At 44.9% G+C, this 26774-nt stretch overlaps 1 protein-coding gene and 1 non-coding gene across 2 annotated transcripts in view; both read right to left on the bottom strand.

The window, feature by feature from the left end:
* Window positions 1–26774, bottom strand: part of CAPZA1 (capping actin protein of muscle Z-line subunit alpha 1) — a 65343-nt gene that overhangs the window by 33837 nt on the left and 4732 nt on the right. The gene's annotated exons all lie outside the window — the stretch shown is intronic.
* LOC148521226 (U8 small nucleolar RNA) lies at window positions 9389–9517 on the bottom strand. The gene has a single exon (XR_015878858.1). It is a non-coding gene; the product is annotated as a U8 small nucleolar RNA (small nucleolar RNA).

Here is a 26774-nt window from a genome sequence, read left to right on the forward strand (position 1 = left end):
AACCTAGACGGGTTGTTATTGCTGGGGTCAAGATGCACCCAGGTCCAGGAATAGCTGGGAGCACAGGGGAAGGGGTTGATGAAGGGGTGCACTGCAAAGCATGGGGGTGTCAGCAATTCAGGACAAGGACTGCAGGGTGGATGTTGGGGCTTGCATTGCCAGCAGTGCTTGCAGGGTTGAAAAGGCTAGCTGGGACTGTAGCACCATGGTTGAAATTAGCGGCGGTGGGTGCACTAGTAGCAGGGCAGCGTCTAGGATGTATACCTTTTTGTATTGTCTAACTGTAACGTGTCGATCGTTTATGTGTCGATCTATTAATGATCTACCTGTTTTATTGTCGATCTATTAACTGTAGACCTATTTAGTTTTGATCTAGGACGCGTCAATCAATTGTTCCTGTCGGACTTTACATCGTCTAACTATTAGTTGTCAATCTAAGTATTGTCGACCTTATATACCAGTCTCTCTTAGATATTCGATATATTACATCTATTGTCACGTTCAACTATATTACAGTCTAGCTAATGTTACTATCGATATACGGTATGTCGATCTACAAACCCTGTCTAACTACTGTGGTCGACCTATTTATTGTCTATCTAGAGATCCATGCCCTGTCTAGTGTGCCCAACATCTTCAGCGATGGGACCCGGCGGGGGAGCCAGCATCGGCAAGTGCATACACACTTGCCGATGCTGGTAGCGTTGGCCATGCTGCATTCAGCAACATGGCCCTAGTTAACGATATCCCCGTCGGACCTGCATGTAGGCCCTGATGGAGGATGTCGCTGACAACGCGAGTGTGGGCGCATCATCAGCGACATAGAGGGTACACACTGGACAATGTGCCAGATATGTCGCTCCGATCCGCCGGACATATCGTCTAGTAGAGGATGAATTGATATACATACTATTCCATGGGCTCAATTCAATTGACCGCAAATCAAATAGCACCGGGAGAGAGCTCCCGTAGCTATTCAATTCAGCACGCTGTTAAGACAGAAATCCGACAAAAGTACAGGCGCGATGCTGTTTTCCGCCCTTAGCGCCAGAACAGCATCGCGCCGGGAAGTTTAGTGGGAGATAGCCCGTTCTCGCAACCAAACACCCTGTTTAAGGCGCGAGGGGTGGGAGAACGGGCATTCTCCGACCTAACTGTGTGCAGTATTGAATAGCACCGGGAGCTCTCTCCCCGCTCTATTTAATTTGCAGTCAATTGAATAGAGTCCCATGAATGCTGCAATAGCTCTTCTGTTACAGAAAATCATTAGAAAAGGTTTACTATATTTCAATAAATACTGGTGCCATATCTAAATCACTTAATATACCGCTCTATCTGCAGCAGTAATTATTGAAGCATACGTCCTGTACTTGTAATGTTTTGCACATGGTGAACACAGTGCCTTCAGCTACCAATCCCGAAAACTAAAAAACAGCTATTTATCACTTTCACGTGTGTTATGACGTTTCTGACATGGCATTTTCATTTTCTGCCTTTTGAGGGCTTCAACAAGCCATGAATGATAGAACTGTGTGCAGATGAAAATCACGAGGCTACCAGGGACCTCGCAATTAACTGAATATGCCCCTACAAATCATTGACCCCCTCTAACGAACAATCCAACAGTAAACACAGACGTTTATAGTAAGTTGAGCTGCTTTGACAAGACAACACTGCTTGTAGCAGTATTACACCGAATGAGTGGCTCATTGTTCAATATGAATGCCCTTGCCTGCCAAGTGTTCAGTGTTCCCTAACCTTTTGCATGTCCAAATAATTAAGGCACATTAGATATTGGAACATGAATACATTTGCATGATTGCTTTGGATCTAGTATATATCTATTCCAGTTAGGAGTTTCACCAAGAGGTTAGCAGGGATATAAAAATCTTTAATTCTGAAAGGGAAATCGCTGTGTATTAATAGCGAATATTTACATGATATAAACAACAATCTCTTCCAAGCACCAATTAGGCTATGTTCATATAAAGCATTTAATGCAATACATTCACTGCAGTGATGGTACGTTCTAAGTAGAGATGAGCGGGTTCGGTTCCCTGAGAACCGAACCCACCCGAAGTTAGCAGATACAAGGTAGATCAGAGTCTGCTCGGGTTTTTCTGCCTGACTCAAAACGAGGCAAAACGTCATCATCCCGCTGTCGGATTCACGCAGGTTTTGGATTTTATAAAGGTCTCGCGATCGCTGCCATTTTTCATTCCGGCTGTGGAGAGTGAAAAGGGAGGGGAGCTGTGCTGCTGTTGTGCATAATTGTGATTTGTGAGGTTGTGCTGGGAGCTGTGCTGCGCTGCTGTTGTGCATAATAGGTTGTCCTGTCCATAGGGGCTGGCTGGCTGTTGTCCTGTCCATAGGGGCTGGCTGGCTGTTGTCCTGTCCATAGGGGCTGGCTGGCTGTTCTGCTGTGTTGTCCAGGGGGTACTCGGTCCATCATGGGTTCTCTTCTTCACCCCCAGTGTAAAAATATAAAAATGTTGTGTGTGCGTGTTAGCCACACCACCATTGTAGTGTTTCCGCTAGGCTGTTTTAGCGGGGCGCCGTGCCCTGCCCTATTTCTGAAGGGCAGGAAGTACCCTGCCCTCCAGCGCGGCACCCCGCTGAGACAGCCTGCGGGTTGTCTCCACCCGTGGTTCACAGTGTCCCGCAGGTGGTCAAAACGGTGGCGCAGCAGTCACCGCCGGTGAATGGAAGCCGGGCGCATGCATTCACTGACCGCGGCGCTTGGGGGCTCCCCGGCATGTCCGTAAGTGCCGGGCATGCCCCATGGAGTGACGAAAAGGGGACGCGCCCATAAAGACAAGTCTTTTCTTTGGCCACGCCCCCTATTCGGGCGTGAGCATAATTGCCCTACCTCTAGGTCCGACACCCTGCCTGCTGTCGGACCTAGAGTGACTACCAGCATGAAAATAAAAACAATTTTGTGTGCGTGGTTGGTTGCTGTAGGTAGCCGCATGATAGTCACATGACAGGACAGTCACATGACAGCAGGATCCACATACCAGTCTTGTAGCTGCCGGCAGCAGTCACGATGACGATGCAAGGCAGTCAACGTCATCTATGAAGGCCGGTGTACCAGGGCTTAAGTCAGGCCAAATAGTCAGGCTAAAAAAATAAAAATAAAATATACTTTTACCCTGTTAAAGCAAAAAAAAAAAAAAAATCTAAAGCTAAGTCAGCTTTAGAGAAACAAAACATTGGCAATATGCCATTCACTACATGAAGTGGCAAGGAAACGATAAGGCCTTGGCCTTTATTATTTATGACTGGTGGTTCTAGTGACGATTTAAGCCCCTCTGGTTATAGGAGAGGTACATAAAACATTAAAATTGTTAAGACGAGTAAGATACTGGAACCAACTGTGTGCGCTCCGAAAAATCACAAATCCTGGAGGAGAGTCCAAAAGTGTGTCCGCGGTTGCCATGTGTGAGCCTGACCTTTCTAATACTGTACTTGAAGAGTATCCTCCTTTCACCATTTGTGTGCCCCTCTGCAAATGTGGGGATGAGCAGCACAAGTCAACATGCTGACGTAGAAATCGAGGATGCTTCTGTGGAATTGCACGAGGAGGATATTTAGGTAGTTGGCGATAACAACAAGGTTGATGAGGATGTTGATGCAAAAAATGGGATTTTGGTACTTACAGGTAAATCCTTTTCTCCGATTCCACAGGGGACACTGGAGGTTGCTTACACTGGGGTATAGAGGCGTGGATAACTGGAGCTGGCACTTTCAATAATTCAGAAGTGTGAAGCTCCTCCCCCTCTATGCCCCATCAGCCCTCAGTTTAGAAAATGAAGACCGAGAGGAGATGGAGAACAAAGAGTAAAAGGGAGAGAAAAACACACAATAAATCAAAACATACAACATACGGAACAAACCGAACAGGCAGGCTAAGAGCGCTAAGGTGGGCGTCCAGTGTCCCCTGTGGAATCAGAGAAAAGGATTTACCGGTAAGTAACAAAATCCCATTTTCTCTTTCATCCACTAGGAGACACTGGAGGTTGCTTACGCTGGGGACGTCCCAAAGTTTTCCCCATGGGCGAGAGCGCTGTGCGGCACCTGCAGAACAAGGCGGCCGAAACATGATGCTGAAGCAGCAAACATGTCAGATCTGTACAATTTTACAAACGTGTGAACAGAAGACCAATTGGCCGCCAGGCACAATTGTGACGAGGAGGCACCCCTACCAACCGCCAATGACGCACCCACAGAACATGTGGAATGAGCCGAAATGGATGAAGGAGGCCGACGGCAACACTAACATAAGCCTGATGAATAGTCAGCCTAAGCCAATATGCCAGCATCTGCCTAGATACTGGCCAACCCCTCCAAATAGCATCATAGAGGCCAAAAAAACGACTCCGACTTACGGATGGACGCTGTCCTGGCAACATAACTGGAGAGCTCTATCCACAGCCACGGTAGAAGAATCACCCGAGTCCGCCACCAATGACGGAACCACAATAGGCTGGTTGATATGGAAAGACTACACAACCTTGGGAAGGAAAGCGGATACCGTCTGGAGTTCCACCCTATCAGCATGAAACACAAGGTAAGGTGGCTTATAGGATAGAGCACCCAATTCCGAGACTCTACGAGCCGAAGCTAGAGCCAGAAGGATGACAGTCTTCCAAGACAGGTACTTAAGATCAACCTGTTTCAAAGGTTCGAACATGAGCGACTGAAGGAACAGAAGCACTAAGTTCAAGCCCCAAGAAGCTACCGGAGGTACAAAAGGAGGCTGCATACGTAAGACCCCCTGAAGAAAACGTCTGCACCTTAGGAATGAGGACCAATTTGCGTTGAAAGAAAATGGAAAGGGCAGAGACCTGCACCTTTACCATTCCAAGGCGAAGGCCTGAATCCAATCCCGTCTGAAGAAAAAAACAGAAACCGGGACAAATGAAAAGTCCTAGACGGAAGACCCCGACTGGAACACCACAAGACATAATAATGATAGATACGATAATGCGCAGCCGAAACTGGCTTCCTGGCGCGCAGCATGGTGGGAGCAACAGAGTCTGGGATATCTTTACAAGATACTGGTTTCAAGCGCCGCCCCGTTAAACGCAGCTGCGCTAAGTTGGGGTGGACGCAAGGACCCTGCTGTAGAAGATCCGGCCGCCAAGGAAGGGGCCACAGATCATCTACCAATAGGGACCGAAGGTCCAAGAACCAACCTCTCCGAGGCCAGTTTGGAACCACGAGAATGACAGAGGCCAACTCCTATTTAATTCTTCTGAGAAGGTAAACGAAGTTGTAGATCCAAGGAACTGTCAGAGCGTCGACTGCCTGTGCTTGCGGATCCCGAGTTCTTGACACGTATACTGGGAGCTGATGATTCAATCGTGACGCCATGCGGTCCACCTGAGGACACCCACATCGATGAATCAGTGCGCTGAACACGTATGGCTGAAGCTTCCATTCCCAGGGATGGATGTTTTAGCAACTTAGGTAATCTGCTGATTTTTGGCCCACCGGAGAATCGGAGTCACTTCTCGCATGGCCATGCGACTTCGAGTCCCGCCCTGTCGGTTGATGTAAGTGACGGCCGTCGCGTTATCTGTTGCACTCTTACCTGACAAGACCTTAGAAACTCTGTCGCGTCTATCGGAGCATTGTAAATCGCTCTGAGTTCCAACACATTTATGGGCCACTTCTGTTCCAGAGGTGACCATCGACCCTCAAAGTGATGATTGAGGACTACTGCTCCCCATCCTCAAAGGCTGACATCTGTTGTTACAATGATGCAGTCCCACACTTAGGATATTTGGATTGTGTCCACCAGGGGATAGCCACTCTGGTAGCCGGGTTCAGACGGATCTGTCTATGTAGAAGCAGATGAGACCCTGACCCACAGTGACAGCAGGTCCAGCTGAAACACTGTTGAGTGGAACCGTCCGAACTGTAGTGCCTCAAAAGCAGCTACCATCTTCCCCAAGAGACACAGACAAAGAAGTAGGGACACTTTGCTTGGTGTGAGGACCCGCTGAACTAACAAACGGATATCCTGGGCTTTGTCTTGTGATGCTGTATCCAGGATCATGCCCAGAAATAGGAGTTTCTGGGACAGAATGAGATTTGATTTCTTGAAGTTGATTATCCAACCGTGTTGGATTAGAGCAGTGTTGGCTAACCTTGACACTCCAGCTGTTGTGGAACTATATATCCCAGCATGCCCTGCCACAGTTTTAGCATGCTCTAATAGCAAAACTGTAGCAGTACATGCTGGGTTATGTAGTTCCATAACAGCTGGAGTGTCAAGGTTAGCCAACACTGGATTAGAGTATGATATGTCAGTAAGGCCTGGTCTGAGAGAAGGTTACCGATGGAGCCTTGAGTAATAGGTCGTTCAAATAAGAGATTATGGCCCTCATTCAGAGCCACACGCTAGCGGCAGTACGCTCGTTCCGAGCGATGTTCGCACATCTGCGCATGCGTACGGATCGTTATACGCATGCGCGAACCAGTCAGTGCGGCCGAAATTCATGTGCTCGCAATATAGCGAATGCCTGCTATTTTGAGTGACAGAATGAGGCGTATGTGGGTGGTAACAGGGGAAGGTGCTTGAAAATGGGGAGTGGAGATCCGAACGCAGGCGTGCTTAAAGGTCAAAACGGGCGTTTTATGGGTGTGCATAATTAATACAGCAGCGTCATTGACCACGTCACTGGGTTATTTTATAGCCAGAACTGCTCGCAAGATTGAGGTAGCAAAAACCAACCACAAGAATAGCGAGCAGTTCATACGCTGGTCGATGTACTCGATTAATCTAATAAATAGCGGACATGACGTATGGTGCGAGCGGCCAGGGGGCGTTTTTAACCAAAAAACAAGCGTATGTTTTGCTCGCTCGTTCAGACTTAGAGGTGTGAACAGACTGCAATTTGCGAACGGATCATTTGAATAGCCACCCCTTGTTTTTGAACGAACGACCGCAAATAGCGAACGGCTCTGAATCAGGCCCTATGTTCACTCCCAATGACCGAAGAAGAGCAATCATGACTGACATGTGAATATGCAGTGAGCAGAGGATAACCCTAATGGCAACGCTCAAAATTGGTAGTGGGCCTACAGTATAGTAAACCGCAGGAAGGCTTGATGCGGTTTTCAAATTGGAAACTGGAGATAGGCATCCTTGATATCCAGGGATAATAGGAACTCCCCTGGTTCCAAGCTCGCAATAACAGACTGCAGAGATCCCTTTTGAAACGATACATCTTCAGATATAGGTTTAAGGATTTGAGGTTTAAGATGTGCCTGACCGAACCATCCAGTCTGGGCTCTACAAACAGGTTTGAGTAAAACCCCATACGTCGTTGACGCTCCGGACCTAGCACCGATGATACTATTAGAGACTGGATAACCTCCTGTAGATCCCTGGCCTTGTCTGCAGGTATAGGCAGACTTGTAGTAAAGGACCGAGGTGGAGGGGGGACTTCGAAGTTTATTCAGTACCCCAGGGAAATTAGTCTCCACGGTTCTGAAGAGATTTGAAATTTCTGCAAGCAGGCTCCCACCGCAGGGAACCCCAGGTGGGACGGAAGACCGTCATGCCACCTGTTTTACAACTGGTTTTAGGCTTGGGATCACCTCTGGCTCTACCACAAAAGGAATGTGGTGCACGAAAGAAAAGAAACGAAGGTTCAGTGTAAGATCTTCTGGGAGCCTGAGCAGTAGACGGGAGGAAAAAAAGACTTACCCCCGTGGCCCTAGATATTCATTCGTCCAATTTCAGGTTAAAAAGCAAGTCACTAATGAATGGAGAACCGCAATCTTGGATATTGCGTTCGCTTGCCAAGGGCGCAATCAGACCCGAAATAGCAAACGCAGATATGCGACTCTTAGAAGCTTCTCCCAGGTAAACTGCAGACTCACAACTGTATTCCGCTAGTAGGCGTAATTCTGCTCTGGAAGGACCCGAGTCCAATCCTGTGATCCACTGGTCAGCTCAGCAAACCACAGCCTTGTTAACCCAGGTGGTAACAAGGGTAGGTCTAAGTTGAGCTCCCACTGCAGTATAGATAGATGTTAGCGTCATCTTCCACTTACGATCCAAAGTGTCTTTTAGTACAGTAGCTCCCGGTACTAGAAGTGCTGTTTTCTTAGAGACGGGAGGTAAACGCATCTACAGGAGGAGGTGTTTCCCACTTTTCCAGCGTGGATGATGGAAAAGGATAGCTAGATGGAAACAGACATGGAATTTTGAACCGCTTATCTGGCTGTTTCCCGGCCACTGAAAGCTGCTGTGATAAACGGAAAAACAGCAGTGTTCATGAAATAATTCACACTCCTGGGACGCAGGAATTATATCCTCAGTTAAATTGACGATATTTCTGACTGCCAAAATGAGAGATTCCACCCCGGGAGAGGCGGACTCTAACTCCTGAGGAGTACCGTTAAAGGGAAGGCCTTCAGGAGATTTGAACCAGGGGTTCCGCCATCACTGCCAATAGTGAGATCAGCGTCTAACCCACTAAGCCACATGGGCTTCTCCTGTAAATGGTGTGAATTGGAGGGTGCAGACACCGCTATACCCATAACCTGTATCATGGTGTCTAGAGACTTGGGTAACCCAGCCACCCAGGGAGGATGAGACCTGCGTGCCTCTGCTAACTGTGACGTTATGTCCGTCATAACTCCTACCATGTCAGCGGCTATGGAGGCGAGTTAGTAATCGTGGTATACAAGCATCACATAACTCGGATGCTTGTTACCCTTAGAACAGCAAACAGCTTTTGAGAAGCCTTTATTCAGTTTGACATTGATACACATAGTCATTCAGAATGACACACATTAATCAGAACTGAACAGATCTGAGACAGAAGGCTGGTCTGGGACACAGGAGGAGATACACCCCACTACCTTCCCACAGATTAGACTCCCTGCACTTACACCCCAGTCACAGTCTGTACCAGGGATGTAGTAGGATTACAGATGTGCAGGAGTCCAGTCTTCTGTAGCCTTACAGCTGCACTCTGCCTTCAGGAGGGAGAGAATGCAGGCATTAAGAGCAAAATATGGCAGGCATGCTGTTTGTAATAGCTCTGTGCCTGAGCTTTCCGCGCTGTGTAGGCTCCGCCCCCGTCCTTATCAAATATCCAAAATGGCTGCCCCCGTCTAACGGAGGAGCTCATTCACTGTCAGTCCCGCTATGCGCCCCCGCCGTCCCTCTGCAGCTCTTAGCGGCGAGCAGGGACTGAGGACAGCTTCTCCGGCTGTTTCCCTTTTGTCTGCCCCCGCCTGAAGCAGCGCTATGTCACTGGGCAGCGGGCGGGCGGTCAGGCGGCGGGTGGGAGGGGAGAGTCGTAGCGGGGAATGCGCAGCCATACTCCCTGCGTTCCCCGAAGGTAGGATCATCAGCGCAGTAGTCGGGTTGACACACACCCTGGTTGTTGGTCAGAGCGGTGCTGGGGATCAGGGTACTCATATACTCAGATCCATTCATCATGCCTGTTTCTCCATAAGGAGGACAGGTAAGGAACACCCTCACTGATGATCTCTCACAGCTGCAGCACACTCTTCTTGTTAGAGTTGTGCTGTGGCGATAAGGAGCTGTCAGTGCTTTTGTAATAAGCGCTGCGCACTCCTTTCTGTTCTACTAAGAACAGGGCACCAGGTACCCGGACCCCACCTTTAGAGAGGTGGCGAAGGGTACATAATATAGTGTTAAAAGATGCTTAAAAAAAACAAAATTAAAACCTAAATGTAAAATAAAAATCATGTATTGCTGGAGCACAGCATAATGTGACCAGCTCCTAGTAGGCACATTTTCTAAACTGAGGGCTGATGGGGCATAGAGGGGGAGGAGCTTCACACTTCTGAATTATTGAAAGTGCCGGCTCCAGTTATCCACGCCTCTATACCCCAGCGTAAGCAACCTCCAGTGTCCCCTAGTGGACGAAAGAGAAACTGTAAATCAGGCAACAGTTGTTGTCCATGGTGGGAAAAATCCCATTGTTGGCATGCCTAGGCAAAGGACCAAAAAATCCACATCTCATGTGTGGAATCATTTCCACCCAAATCCGGACAACTTTTGCCAATCCATTTGTAACCGTTGCCATGTAACAGTGAGCAGAGGTAAGGGCCTTAACCATCTTGGAACCTCCTCCCTGTTACGTCACTTTGCAGCACACTCATCAAATTGGCAAAGGTATTGAAACTTTGGGGACAAAAAAAAACGAACAATCAGTCCAGTGTCACCTAGCTGCTCCCTTCTATCTGGATCCAAGCCCCTGCAATCTCCACCACCAACATCATAATCATCCTCATTCCTGATCGAAGTAGTCCTGCATCCAATATCATAAGGACTGACCCCTCTCCTATCCGTTGTTTCTCAGAAGGATCCTTGAGTGTTACACCTACTGCTGCTGTTGCTATGAGTGGACCTTCATCCCAGGAGGAGACCAGGAAGAAGACTACTTTTAGTAGTTCAACCAATTGACACTCACACAATCCTTTCCATTGGCGAACAAGTTTGACAGCAAACACCCAGTTGCACAGCGGATTACTGACGCCATAATAGCTATGCTGGTATTAGATGTGCGTCCAGTATTCGCCATTAATGCAGTGGGTTTTAGACCGTTAAAACCTTATTAATGTCCTTCGAAATGCCGTTGTGCCCACTGTCCACTTAACCACAGATATGTGGACAAGTGGGACAGGGCAAACTAAAGATTACATGACTGTGACAGCCCACTGGGTAGGTGTATTGCCTCAGACAGTGCAAACAGCAGCAGCATCTAACAAATGCCAGCTCATTCCGAGACAGGCTTCTCTGTGTATCACCGGTTTCACTAAAAGCATACCGCTGAGAACCTCTTACAAAAACTCAGGGAAATCATTGCAAAATGGCTTACCCCACTTGGACTCTCCTGCGATTTCTGACAGTGCCAGCAATATTGTGCGAGCATTACATGTGGGCGAAATCAAACACATCCCATGTTTTGCTCACACAATGAATCTGGCGGTACAACATTTTTTTTTTTTTTTAAATGACAGGGGCGTGCAGGAGATGCTCTCGGTGGCCCGAAAGACTTCTGGACATTTTCGACATTCAGCAACTACGTGTCGAAGATTGCAGCACCAGCAAGAACTGTTGAATTTGCCCTGCCATCAGCTGAAGCAAGAGGTAGTAACTAGGTGGAATTATACCCTCTATATGCTTCAGCAGATGGAGGAGCGGGAAAAGGCCATCCAAGGCTACACTGCAGCCTATGACATAGGAAGAGGAGTGGGAATGTACCTTAGTCAAGCACAGTGGAGAATAATTTCCGTGTTGTGCAAGGATCTCAAACCATTGGAACTTGCCACATGTGAAGTTAGTTCAAACACTGCCAGTTTGAGTCAAGTCATTCCCCTAATCAGACTTTTGCAAAAGCAGCTGGAGAAAGTGAAGGAGGAGCTGAAATGGAGTGATTCCGCTAAGTATGTCGGACTTGTAGATCAAGCCCTTCATTCGCTTCAACAGGATCCAAGGGTTTAAGTCATATCTTGTGTCTTTCTTTCCGACGGACATAAATCTGAAAAGATGCAAAGAGCTGGTGGTGAAAAATTGTCAGCTCAAGGGGAATGTGACACGGCAGCATCTCCTCCACAATTTTCTACAGCTGCCAGGAAAAAACTCAATTTTCCTAAGAGACCCACTGCTGGTGGTGATGCAGATCAGTCAGCAAAACCTCATGAAATCTGGTTGGGTCTGAAAGAACTGGCTACAATGAGTGACATGTCTACCATGACTTTGTTGGATACGGTCACCATTCAAAGAATGGTGGATAATTATTTTAGGGATAGCATCCAAATAGGCATGTCACTCAGTCCCTTTCACTACCGACAGGTAATTTGGAGTCCCTTACACAAACTGGCTTTGCTATACTTAAGTTGCTCACCTTGCAGTGTGTACTCTGACAAGGTTCCCGGCTGCACTGAAAACTCTTTCAGTGATCGTCGTAGTAGGTTACTTCCCCAAAATGTGGAAAAGATGATGTTCATCAAAATTCATTACAAAGTTCACGAGGAAGATCTTTACCAGCACTTCTGTCCAAAAAATACAGAAGCGTCTGTAATGGTGGATTCCAGTGGGGACAAATTAATTTTGTGTGAAGAGTAGGCGGCTGCACACACTGATGGGGATGACGATGACGACATCTAATCTAATGTATTGTAAAGCCAGTTTGTGTATTGCCACCAATGTCCACTGCGCATTGGCAGCTTGTTTTGTGGGGGTCCAAACAAACCAATCATTTCAGCCACAAGTGGCAGTCCCTGTCGCTGAAGTGATTGGTTTGTTAAACTGTGAATGTCCTGTTTCATATATACAACAGGGCCCAAGGACAATTCCATCTTGCACCTTTATCCTTTCATTATGTGCTGTTTGGGGCATTGCTGCTTGACATTTTTAATGTTATGTTTATGGTTTATGAATGTCCAGAAATCTCCTGCATGCCCCTTTCAATTTTTTTAAAGAAAATTCTGAACCAACTGCTGCTTGTTGTGTCAACCTGGCAGCAAAAGTTGCACAACAGTGACATTCAGACAAGGGATCTCAGTCCTCAAGGCTGCTACACGGCCCAAAGGCCGCATCCTGCTTCACGGCCCTGTCGTCACTCCTCACCAGCCCTCAAGGCTGTAACGGCTGCAACTTGCCAAGAGTTCCAGCCCTCAAAGCTGTTGCAGGACTGGTTCCTTCCTAATCATAGCTCTGTATTCTACTATTACTCAGCCCGGAGGCTGTATCAACAATTAACTATCAATACTTCAGCCAGTGGCTGCACCAATTATCAAGTATCAACTCTTCTTACTCCAGCCAGTGTCTGCGCCAACTATCAATTCTTCAGTCCTCAAGGGTTACCCCAACCATCATCTTTGCACAGTCCTCAACTCGATTTATCAATCAGTTTTGAGTCAGCTAGCTTGATGCAACCTTTTGGACCTTAACTAGATGAAAAAAAAAAATCAATATTGTGAGTTGGTCAAAATTGACTGGAAACGAGTGGAAATAAATGTTATTGAGGTTAATAATACTGTAGGAACAAAAACAGGCCCATTTTATGTGATTTTAGCTGTTTTTATGATTTAAGAAAAAATCCAGATCCAAAACCGAAAAACAAAACACGGAGATGAGGTTTTGCAAAACCAATCCAGATCCAAAATACAGGGGAGATCCAGATCCAAACCACGGGGGTCAGCACACATCTCTAGTTCTAAGTAAACATTCCTCTTCCACTTCATATTCATTGATGCCTATTCAAATTACAAGACATTAGTTTGATATTATATAGGGACGCAATGCTCAATTCAAGTCAAATCATAGGAGAATATGTTTACAGATCAGTTGTATTAATGCTTTTGAAGCATATTACATCTCTCTTAAAAATAAAAATACGTTTTTTTTAATTAAAAACAAAAAAAAAAAATGAGGTGAATTTAATAGTCTCCATTAATACGGAGATCGCAAAACGTACTAGAAACATATCAGAAAATTAGCATTAGTGGTTTAGGAACTGTCCAATTTGTTGTCAAGTCCACATATTCTGGAGATGATTGAGTTAACAAGCCCATGTAATCATACTGAAGACACCTCTGCATTTAAACAGACATCAACTTGCATTCAAGGAAACCCAAGTAGCTTTCTCTTCTACATTCCCATCTGCCCTACATGGTTCCAATCCACAGCAAATGCTTTTCTTAGCATGATATGCCCGCGTAAGCATGTGCCATAACAGTGTCGCTCAAGCAATGTGGGATCAGAAAAACCACATGGTGTGTAAAGAGAGTGCTGCAGAGCAACGCCTTTATCTGTTTCACAGGTTCCAATGGCATCTGATAAAATACGGACTTTAGACTACTCTATAGCAGCTAGCTACATGAGCACAACTCTTCCTGTGTCACCACAAACATTGCTATCTTGTTCCTGCATCCACAGGACTTTCATCAGGATGTAGTCAGGATGCCGGCAGTTGAAACGCCGACTGCCAGAATCCTGACACACAGCCTTGCATGGGACTAAAGATAAGCGTCTAAATACCGACGCCTATCATTAGCCCCACGCTGAAATCCCGACGCCCGGCATACCGAATGTAGGTTAGCTGGGCATCATGAGCTGTTAGCCACAGGGGGAGTAAGGGGGGGTGGAGGTTGGGCACCACCGAGGGGAGGGTTAAATATACTCAGTCGGAATTTGAACCGACGGTTTTTAAGCAGTCAGTATTTCATACCCAACCCCTTTCATGCTAATCTTGCATTAATGAGTATTGAAGTGCCTGTATTCTCATCTTTCATTACAGTTGTTGAACTTTTATGTCATTGCGCTATGCTGCATTACTGCCCTTATGGTCGCTGTGGAATGTTGAGGCACAAAATAAACAATAATAAAGTAGTTTATATTTGCTCAATCACTGCCATAATCTGGTCTTTCATTAAAGTGGGAAATTCAGTACATATTATAATCCATTGTACTTCAATTTAATTAAATTTAAGAATAGGGAAAACCCATATAAAGATTTGTTTATGTTACATCATAGGGTTTTAACTTTGCTAACCACTGCTCATACAATACTGTGCCTGTGGAGATTACTTTCACTGCTGCTGTAGTTTTCAGTGGATACATCATGGCTAGCACAGACTATGAGAAGGTCTCAGCAATAACATCTATTGTATTCATCTCTGCAGGAATTCAGACAGGGGTGTATCTATAATGGGTGCAGGGTGTGCCCGCAACGTGCACTGTGCACCCATTTTATCTAATACTTACCCCTCCGAGGTCCTGCATCGGGAGTCACAGCGCTGCTCAAAACACCAGAAAATGGCCGCCACGGCTAAATTTGTGCCGTTTTGGGCATGCACAGTGAGGAAATCACCGGGAAAATGGCGGCTGCGCCATTTCCGCGGCGATCTGCGCTTGCACGGTAGACTCTGGGCACACTCTACATTTACTAAGGATCGTGTTTGACAACTAAATCACTTAACATTGCGGTTTGCAGGGTCTAAATGCAGGATTTACTAACCATTGTATTTGAGAGTCTATGCCAGCAATAGTTGTCAACTAGAAGCATGAACCCGCTGTCAATCTGCGGTGGATTCAAAGCACTGCACAGATCATACACATCTGTGCAGGCTTTGTAATGTTAAACAGAGAATACAGAGGTTAATTTAAAAAATTAATATGGTCCCCTGCCCAAATCAATAATCATCCCTGGACATCTAAGACGGGGGTGGTATGGGAAAACAGTGGGAGGGGGCAGGGGGGGGGGGATTGGTGGGGGGGGGGGGGGGGGGAGAGCGGCTTTGGGTTCTCCTTATTTTCTTACGTCTGTTCAACATAACAAAGCCTGCATAGATCAGTATGATCTGTGCTGTGTTTCAGGCATACACTCATACAGGCAGGTCTATTTTTTTTTTGCTGCTGTGAGGTTTCTGTGGCTTCCATCAGATTTATAAACCCAATGGTTAGTAAATCCAAGGTTTCTATTACCATCTATCGAAAATAAATCCCTGTTGGCACCAATGGTCTTTTACTGTCTAAATTTATTTTTTTGCTAAATTTCCAGTGAATTTAGTAAATTTCCTATTTGCAAAATCAACGGAAATTCGCAAAGAATACCAAAATCGATGCTTAGCAAATTTACCCCTAAAAGTAGTACCCAGAAACCCAATAGTGTTGAACACTACAGAAGATCAAGGGTATTTTTGTGTTCACAATAAAGAGATTAAAATATACACAACAGGAATAAAGCAGTGTATAAAAACCCTTGAAGTGTCTAGAAATAAGCCATGGCTACAGTAAGAGGGATAAATTAGTGCTGAAACATTATTTTTAGAACAGCTAGTAAAACGAAGATATCAGCCAAGTACAGACAAAATGATCTATCACAGACATATTAATAGACATAAAAATAATAAATAAAAAAAATGGTCTAATCACATATTTTAGATCACTTTAAAAAGTATGGACTATATATCTGGTATGCTTCCTAAACTGTTCATGCTTGGAGGGTTGACCTGGCTTTGTTTAGGGGAAGTCAAAATGAATGACAAAAGGTTGGTCTCAATGAAAGAAAATGGTTTAAAGAAACCTTCAGGAGTCAATACTGCTCAGCATTTCCATGAATGGACAGTGAATATCCTAAAAATGCATAATAAAGTTCATGTTGGTATGCAGATAAACAGACTGATTGCACAACTTGTCTGTAAAAACATGTTACATCTGGGAACTGAGCAGCAGATGTGCTCTGAGAGACTTGCAGAGACTTCCGGCTTCAGCTTTTTTTTTTTTTTTTTAACCATTTTAGGCAATTTTCATGAACGTCTCTGAACATACTTCCTCTGACTGCCCTGCTCTGTTAACCCATTCACTGCCTAATCAAGATTTCACATTTATTTCGTACTATTCGAAAAAGTGACTTCAGAATGCGGTTTCCGGCAGATCAACTAGCCCACAGTAATTAACTGCGGCAAATTGGATCCGGTCCTAGGAACACCTATTAGCATATCTTAAAAGTGCATATTAATGTTACAAAGGGATGTAGTCGGCATCCCGGCACAAGTATCCCGACCGTCGGCATCCTGAAGTTAAGTATTGGGGTGTTAGGGGGTAGTTAGGGTTAGGGTGCGGGGAGGTTACGTTTAGGCACTGGGGGTGAGGGAGGTTAGGGTCAGGCAACCCATCGTTTATCATCTCACTGATTTCCATATAACACATTAGGCTTCCAAGTGTTCGCCATATTGTACATTGGGCATCCTAGTTCCTGCCTTCTATACTCAGCAATCCAGTGACTGCCGTCCTGTACATTAAGCTTCCCAGTGACCATGATACAGCGCATCGATCATCCCAGAAAGCTCAGGAAAATACAGAGAGCATAAAGCTAATTGCTTGTTATTTTATATAGATCATGACAGTGCATTTGACTTGTCATGGGCTCTCTGGCTGTGGTGACACTACAAGCCAGAGTACATCCAGCTAACAAGTTGTGCTAGGACTTGCACAGGTAGTCTTTTAATCATGAAACCCCTAGATCTCAAGCTTTCCCACCTGACGAGATATTGCCACCTATGCCACGCAGGGGAGGACGCAGTGTCTGCTGTCCCCTCCTGAGTGCTGTAGTTGAGGTGCGTGTGTAGGGGGTGGGGGGTGTTTAGAGTTGAAATTAAGTATACGAATTGATCAATAATGAGCTGCCCTGGGGTGCTCAATTAAGCAGTCGGGGCTCTGCTATCATTTAGCATACGTATGTCAGGCTGACCACCAATACGCTAGAGTTGGACCAGACTAGGGATCAACGAAATAAATAACTTAATTAGATAATGAGAAATACAAAATATATGTAAAAAGACTTCCACTAAGCACTCCTCTGAGCAATTGGCCCAGTGGTCAACTTAAGATTTTCAAACATTCTTATCCTCTTGTATAAAGGTACATACACACTTGCCGATATTTTGGACGACGGAATGATATAGATATCGTTCAGTCGTCCAAAATATTGTTAATTTTTTTGCACAAAAACAATCAACGATAAAGACCAACGATGTGCGCTCCCGCTGGTCGTTGGTCTTTGTCGTTCATCACCCGAACATGCAGGCCAACCTGACGATATTGTCAGGTTGTTCCATGTATGGGAATGAGGGACGGTGCCCGGCATTGAACAATATTGTGCATGATATTGATCAGTGTTTGTGCTCAGTGTCTGTAACGACACTCAGCACACACTAGACGATGTCACTCATGGAACGAATAGTCTAGTGTGTATGCACCTTTAGAATGGTTGCAAAATTGCCTACTTAACCAACATATGGATATTCAGAAACAGAAATCCCTCTGGCTTGGTCTTGAACATTTAAAATTTTCAAAACTGCTATACTAAATACTGGCCTCAGTCCCCATTTGACCACAACATTTAGCATGACCTTAAGTGTTTCCAATCCCACTGCAACCACATTAGAGCCCCAGCTTGACTTTCCGGTCCTCCACGGCTCCCTGCCATCTCCCCTCCATCTTTGCACTGGGGAGGGGGCTGCTGGGAGATGTAGTTCTCCATGCTGCTGCCTCCGGGGGGGGGGGCCTCACACAAACACTCACACATACTACACACACAACTCTGCTGCCGAAAACCAGATCCTGACGCTGGATGAAGACAACGATTCGGAAGGTGAGTAATTACTGACTAATTTAGCTAATTGGAGACTTCAGGGGTCACAGAGCAATTCCCAACCATTTTTACAAAAAATATGGATATTATGAAAAATTGGTTGTGCTCTGGGGCTGTGAGAAATAAACCTCCCGCCACACGTAAAATAAAAAAAAACACCTAACTGAATAGCAAAACTCTGCAGGTGTGGGATTTTTGCTATTCTCGCACCTAAATGAATATGCTCCAGAGACGTTTAAGAGGGAATTCAATTCCCCAGGATGGACACGATTTGCCATTATGTAACAGTAAATTGCACCCATTTACATAGCAGGTTTTGCCTCGCATGCAATAGAGATGCACAGGAAAACATGTGATGACGGGGCTACTATTACTGGCTGATATGTGCACATCCAGGCATTGCCCAGCAGCTCATCGCTGGTAATTGATTCCAAGCTTACACCTTAATTAAAAAAAATTCACGGCCATTACTAAAGGGGCGCCCAACAGAGCAATTCAATCATTATTCTACTTCGGATAGAGAGTCGCAGGCGCACAAATTTCTGCTAACACCCTCTTGAGGTGACAGACAGAAATTCACAAAAAGTCAGGTGTTTGGGAGCGCTAACCAGGATTGTGCATGGGCTTGGCTGCTTTATGCATGCATCTAAAACCGGTGCACTTGGGTGCGACATTCGTGAAAATAGGCTCCCAAAACAACTATCACCCCTTGATCTCCTGCCACTTTAGAAGGGAGTTCGGGCATGGAAACACAATTGAATTCCCCCCTTAGAGCCTGTTAAACTCAATTTTACAAACGCAGCGAGGAATGGTATTCTGCAGAATGGTTATGCAAAGCGGAACTCAAAGGGGTCGATTCAATGCAGTGCGATGGACGGAGTATGCCGTTCTCAAACAGTACATTGTGCCGTCAGCATCACACCTGTACGATGTCGGCACTACCGTTAGTGGCCAATATGTGTGCAGCAGGGCATTGCGCATAATGTAGCAGATTTGAAATCCCCCTAAGATTGTATCACTGGATCGTCGTACTTCTGTGAGTTGGCTCGAAACACCTAACATGTGAAATCCTGTAATGATTTCGCTCATCTCTAGGAAGGAAAAACTGGGGATGAATGAGAACGTCTGTAGCAGGGCATGCTGGCATATATAGTTCCACAGCAGCTGGAGTGCTGGACAATACCGACCCCTGGTCAGAAAACCTCACCCCAGATCATATTACACCCATTGAGGATTATTTTCTTTGGCCACACCCAAGTGTACTAGTTAAAAAATAACAGGAATGTAAACACTTCTTGTCAATGATGGAAAAGGTTACTTAACCAAATGGGATGATAAAACGTAGTAACTTCTAGAAACCTGTGAAAGCTAAACTGTAAATCACTCCTCTGTATAAAATGCACGGTCCACCATGGACATTTCTCATTTAAAGTTAGATCATTTGTGCTAACAATGCTTGCTTTCGGTTTTGTTATTTCTGTCTCTTGGCATTTCCCACCTAATGCCAGTATACACATATGTTGTAAGGTTTCCAATTATTCTCTAAAAGGGCAGTATTATTATCCATTATTTTTATGGCGCCACAAAGGTTCTGCAGCGCCTTACAAATGAGAAAAACAACAAAACGGTAGCTTACAGTACAAAACAATGCAGGACAAAGACTTGGTTTATTAACATTGCTGCATCCTTGATCGTAACACTGAAATAAGCAGCACGGCGGCAGCAGCCAAAGGTTAGGTACCATTGTAGGTAGTATAAGATAAAGTAAGTAAGGGAAAGAAGAAGCACATGAGGGATGAGGGCCCTTCTTGTGATAGAGCACAATCTAGAGGGGAGGGGCAGCCAGACGGGTGACACAGTGAGGAAGGAGAATGGTGCAGTGGGTTAGGATGAGAGCTGGAAGGCTTTGAAGAAGTAAGCTTTGAGAGTTGTTTTGAAGTTTAGTATAGAGGTGGATAGTCTAATAGGGAAAGAATTCCAGAAGTAGTGAGTAGCACGGACAAAATCTTGGAGGCGGGAATGTTTGGAGGTAATCAGTTGGCAAGAGAGACAGCATGCATTTGTAGAGCAAAGTGGGCATGCGGGAGTGTGAGATAAGATCAGAGATGTTAATGGGAGAGGATTGGGTGAGGGCTTTGTCAGTGATTGTGAGTAGATTATGAAAGGGAAGAGCCAGTGAAGGGCTTGTAGGAGAGGGGAGGCAGATGTAGTACCGTACGTTTGAAGAGAAAGATGAGCCGAGCAGCAGCACTGAAGACTGATTGGAGTGGTGAAAGATGGGAGTGAGGGAGGCCAAATAGGAGTAGGTTACAGTAGTCCAATCTGAATATGACCAGTGAGTGGATGAGGGTTTTAGTAACATACAGGGTGAGAAAGGGTCTGATCCTGGAAATATTTTTGAGATGAAAATGGCAGGACTGCGAAAGGTACTTAATGTTAGGTTTGAAGGTGAGGGAGGAGTCGAGGATATCTCCAAGACAGTGCACTTGGGGGCTTGAGGAGATGGTTGTGCCCCCAATAATGAAATTGTGGAAGGTAAGGTTATGCAGGAGGGAGGGAATATGATCATCTTAGTCTTAAGGCGGGTACCCACTACTAGATATACAAATTAGAGAACGATTACGACATTGCTGTTGTGCTCTCATTTGTAGATCTAGTGATGTGCCTAGACTGAACGTTCACTTGTTCAGTCCAGGCACATCCATCATCCCCGCACATGCTGAACCTGACGGGATTGTCAGGTTGACCAGCATGTACGGGCGATGATGGATGTCGGAAGCAACCAGCATGCACGCGCATCGCTGGTTGCTTCCGACCAAAACATGCCCGATTTGCAAGCGATTGCATGATAATGACAGTTACCGTGCAATCGCTTGCTAAAATCGCCTAGTGGATACTCCCCTTTAGACATAGCAGAGAGACAGTTGGAGATATGAGTGAGGAGAGGGGGTGGAGTTCAGATCTGAGTATCATCAGCATAGAGTTTATATTGGCCAAAAGAGCTGATAAGCTGGCCTAGAGTTAACGTGTATAAGGAGAATAGTTGGGGTCCCAGAACAGAACCTTGGGGACACATACTGTTAGTGAAAGTGGAGGCGATGTAGAGTCATTAGAGGAGAGGAGTAGAAACTGTGGTCTAAAGGGTTGGAGGACAGCCAAGAGAGGGCAGTAACCCGCAGACTGAGGGAGTGAAGGATTTGTAGGAGGAGAAAGTGGTCCTCATTGTTAAAAGCAGCAGAGAGATCGAGAAGAATGAGTAGAACGTAGTGGCCCTTGGATTTGGCAGCAAGGAGGTAATTGCTGACTTTCATGAGGGCAGTTTCAATGGAGTGGACGAAAGCCACACTGAAATGGGTTGAGCAGGGAGCTGGAGGAAAGAAAGGCGGTTGTAGCCAATCCGATCAGGGAGTTTGGAGGCAAATGGGAGGAAAGAGATTGGGTGGTAGTTGGAGAGTGTGTTTGTATCAAGGGTAGGCTTTTTTTTTTTAAGAATGAGGGAGACAAGGGCATGCTTGAATGCAGAGGGGACAGTGCCTGATGTGAGGGAGGGATTGAAGATTTGGACAAGATGGGAAAAGGCAACAGGAGAAAGGTAGCAGAGGAGACGGGAGGGGATACAGGTGGGAGGAAATGTCAGAGTTGGTAAGATGGATGGTGAGGGGTGGTCTGGGAAAGGAGGGGGTGGGGTGCAGAGGGTCTGGTGGGTCCAGACGTATGGAGTCAATTTTATATTTGTGAAGTGGGTGGCAAAGTCAAAGGCAGACAGTGAAGAGGTACTAGCATATCTTCAAACTATACCTCTTATTAGCTCACATTTCCCATAGCGTCACACCAGGGGGTCAGATTAAAGAAATAATTAAAAAAAAGCTTGCATTTCTTGAATTTAAAATATTAATTCATATTGAAATAACTTTAAAGGGTTCTCCACCTTCAGTTAACCATTCCCCTTTAAAACACTCAGTGCACTATTATTTTATGGTGCTGTGGATTTTAGCTATGTATATTTATTTTATTACTTTATCATTTGTTTCCCTTGATGACTACACAAACATGGTCTCTGTATACAGTTACATTCAACACATTATACTTGCCTACTCTACAAGAATGTCCAGTAAACTCCTGAATTGCAGCAAGTTCCCCCAAGACAGTAGACCAGCCCATTTCCCCAAAGAAGCAGGCTGTCCAGGGTTTTGTTGACTAAAATCACTGTCAAATGTATAATGTACCCTACCACACTGCAAAATGTATTCAGGAATGGTTTGAGGAACATAAAGAGCGCAAGGTGTTGAATTGGCCTCCAAATTTCCCAGACCATCCAAGTCCAAGCCATGGAGGCCCAATCTCGCAAGTTACAGGAGTTAAATGATCTGCTGCTAACATCTTGGTGCCAGATACCACAGGACACCTTTAGAGGTTTTGTGGAGTCCATGCCTTTATGGGTCAGAGATGTTTTGGCGGCACAAAGGAGACTACACAATATTAGGCAGGTGGTTTTTAACATTATGGTTAATGTGTGTCCTGGCACTCTCCCCCGCCCCAATGCGCCTCGTCCCCTGTCGCCCTCAACATGTCCCTGTTGCCACGGATGCCGGATGTGACGCAATGTCACATGTTCTTCCCATTGGAAGCTCCGTGTCCATCGGCAATAAGGACATGTGACTTTAGTGAGTGTTACAGGCGATTGGACGCAGCTCATTGGGGAGGGGGGGTGCCAGCAGTAAATAACTTGATGCGGATGTCACTAGAGGTACCAGATCCTACAGACTCTGCTTATGAAAAAGCTGCAGACGACTGGACCTCTTAGAAGAAGAGGAGAATTCATATATAAAATGTTATCTCAAGTTTAAATCACTACAAGGTCAGAATTTAAAACATTTTATTATTGTGAAGGCCCCCACCCGGCTACCTCTTGATGTCACCCGGCTGGAAACATTTTCTGGGGAGAACACTGGGTGTACTATTGCACCTAGAGATATTTTTAAATATATACAATTCACATAAAATGAGAAAAAGTAACCAATGTATTCATCCAGTTAGGAGTAAGACAATTACCCTTTGTTTGTAGAATACTGAACACAGACTAGCTAATACCAGTAATGCTGGCCATACACGTTACAATTATCGGGGAGATCCGCCTAATATCGGCGTATCGCCCCGATAATTGTAGCGTGTGGGGGGGCGACCGAGGGTTAAATATTGCTCGGTCGGGCATGCCGGATTGTCCAGCATGCCCGTTCGATGCGATATTTCCCGGTAAACTGTCGGCCGCATTGGGCAGTGTATGCCCAGCCGCGGCCGACATTTCCTGTGTTCCTTCCTACGGAAGTTACAGGGAAATGTCTCCTCCCCCTGGGGCGGAGCGCAGATGTTGGGCTATACACTGTGAGAGAAATCTCACAGTGTATGAAGCGACATCTGCGGCTGGCAGCAGGCCAGATAAAATGTCTGTCGGTCTGACAGGCATTTTATCTGGCCGTGTATGCCCAGCATAAGGAAACAGAAAAAGAACTCAACAAAAAGGTCTGAACATACAAATAAATCATAAACTTGAACTTTTAATCAAACATGGTTAAAATTGGAGGCTTACAATAAATGATATAAACATTCTGAACATTGCAAGGTATGTGAACACAAACTAGGTGTACTTGGGTCACAGGTAGAAACAGAGATAAACTAGGAATGTGTATTTGCTAAAAGTGCATTCCTAGTTTTATCATTGTATCACTTCAGTGTAAGTTATGCACAATTCTGCTGAAACTGACCCTTCAGTACAAGAGACAAAGATCCGATCAGCCAATAATTACATGACCTATCCAATAATTGTAGTGTGTATGCAGGAGAGTTAGCCGCTAAATGGCTTCAAACGCTTCTACCACGGTCAGACGGGGAGGTCGCGATCTGATGTGCTGCACACAGTAACTTGCTCCCAACCCCATTGAAGACATCTGCAGATGGGTACAGCGTTGATCGGATCTGCCGAAGTTATGTGCAGATGAGTACCTAGCATTACATCAAGTAGAGATTGAGTTGAAACTTCTTTGCAAAACCAGTGAAAATCAGTTTTCCTTATAAACACACAGAGTAAGCAGTCAAGGCCCTTTGCAGCACACCCAGATTTCCCCAGCCGCATCCAAGATGCTCATTTAAAACATAATCAACCTACTTACAAATTTGGAGTACTTGTACTGCCAAGCAATATACATATTTTCTTGTAATTTCTAGTTTATTACACTTTGGGAGAAAAAGTAGTTTTCCACCTCCTGTGTATATAAAAATAGCTATATTTAGTTTTAATCTAGTCTATCAAACACACATAAAAATTATATTTAAAAGAAGGGCTTGTGACAGCTCCTTTGCTAACATATTGAAGCAAGCTGAGGGCAGTGATTAAAAAGGTCTACGCAGCTATACAATATATACATACAGTTATAAGGAACTATTTGAATGTTTATAGAGCAGACATTACACAATGGGGAGCAGCCAAAAGGAACCACATCCTTTAATAAGGAGGCTGGGCGATGAAGTCTTAACAATTAAAACCACTGTCAGGAGAAAATACACAACATGTGTAACGTTTCAGCTGTGACAATGCAGACTGTTAGTTTAGTAAAGTAACCAGGTCTAAGTCTTCATATCTCTGCCTTATGCAGATTTACTATGCAGTTTGGCCTGTATGCTGTCTAGTTATTCTGCAATATCCGATAGAGCATTTCTCAACGTGCACATTACTCGAACACAGGACAAATTCTCATCCAAGAGAAGACATCCTCTTTAAGTGTTGACTTGTAGACAATAAAACAGCTGCTTAACATTCCTGTAGTAAATGGTCTGTAAAAACTCAGACTATGGTCTACTGCAGGGGTAGCCAACCCCGGTCCTCGAGAGCTACCAATAGTGCATGTTTTCCAAGTCCCCTCACAGAACATAAGAGAAATAATTAGCTCCACCTGTGGATCTTTACAAATGTGTCAGTGAGTAAAAACTACACGTGCGCCTGCTGGGTGACCTGGAAGACCTACTATAACTCATTAGGTCAACCAATGTGTTAAAAATAGTTGCTTATATCCACTATAACTAATTAGCATGACTTGCAATCACCTTACCATGATATTGGGAATACATCAAAAATAAAATTCATTGGATCTGTGAATTTTATTTTACATGGAGATAGTTTTAGTATCACAATCAAATGGGTGGTAAACTCACATTACTGGGCTTCTGTTACTATTTAGATGTAGGGATTGGGTACATGTTATCTTATCCCTAAAGGTGGGTACACACTAAACATATCTGCAGATCGAGTGATCTGCATATATATCTGCAGATGATGGTTGTTCATACACACTGAATGGCCATCATCTGTGTCCCGCCCCCCCTTCCCACGGCTGCCCCTCTGTGTGTACAGGCAACACACCTGCCGATGGACAGATATGTCTGCAGACATATCTGCCCATCGGCTGTGCAGCACAGGCAATGCAATAGGTCGATGAACGGCGACGTTCACCGACATATCGCGGGTACACACTGGCCGACGGGCAGCAGATATATTGACCGATCAATTGATCGGCCAATATATCTGTCAGTGTGTACCCAGCAATTGATCGGCCAATATATCTGTCAGTGTGTACCCAGCAATTGATCGGCCAATATATCTGTCAGTGTGTACCCAGCATAACCCTTTAAAATTGCTTACTTCTTCCCAGGAGTTGGCTGAGCTGATATACTGTGTACTACTACAAGTAATTGACACTTGTACCTAGGCCTTTCCTACTGAAATACATACATTTTCTAATAACAGCTTTACATTGAGCTGTGTGTGTAGGCAAAAGGTGGCAATACACTCACACCACTACGATTCCCAGTATAATGGTCAATTGGTCTGATATTGCTCTGTGTAGTCTATCCCCACAAAAATAGCTCAATTTTCAAAAGTGATTGCATCAGATCACTATTGTGAATAGCCTTAAAATGCACATATAAATATAACTATAATCTTGTTAGGTCAAATTGGGAAGTTAATGATCTGTATGTGACTATTATGAATTAATGTCCATCGACACTAATTTTTTATCTTCCAATTATTTTCAATGAAAATAAATCTTATTTAAATTCAAGACATCTCCATGAAAAATGACCTGGATAATGCTATATTTTGGCTCCTCTACCATTAATAACCTAAGGGACGAATTCACAGTACATTAATGTGCACTTAGAAGGATAAATCAAGTGCTTTCAAGATACACAATTAGAAAAGGCAATTCGCAGGTATCAGTCGCACATTAATTCTGCAGAAGTGCATGAAAGAGTTGGGAACTCATCCTGAACCCCCAAAAAGTGGCAAATAAGATAGCAGAAAAGTGTAGAAGGCTGTTAATTGCCAGAAACAAAGTCTTGGAGGCAGTCAAATGGTTGATTTTTGCAACGTCTATAAATTATGGAAAAATGATAGAAAGCAAGTGTATTTCAGAAAAAAAAGTTGTTTGCGGGCCTGATTTATTACAGAACGTAACTGCAAATATGCACGTATAAGGCCGATTGTTGCGCTCTGCGCATGCATCGCAATGCGCGTGCTCGAAGGGCTCACTGCGATCACACTGCAATTGCAGTGTTTAC

Source organism: Taudactylus pleione, unplaced genomic scaffold, assembly GCF_031769625.1.
Source record: "Taudactylus pleione unplaced genomic scaffold, aTauple2 ptg000172l, whole genome shotgun sequence".
In the NCBI taxonomy this organism is placed as follows: domain Eukaryota; kingdom Metazoa; phylum Chordata; class Amphibia; order Anura; family Myobatrachidae; genus Taudactylus; species Taudactylus pleione.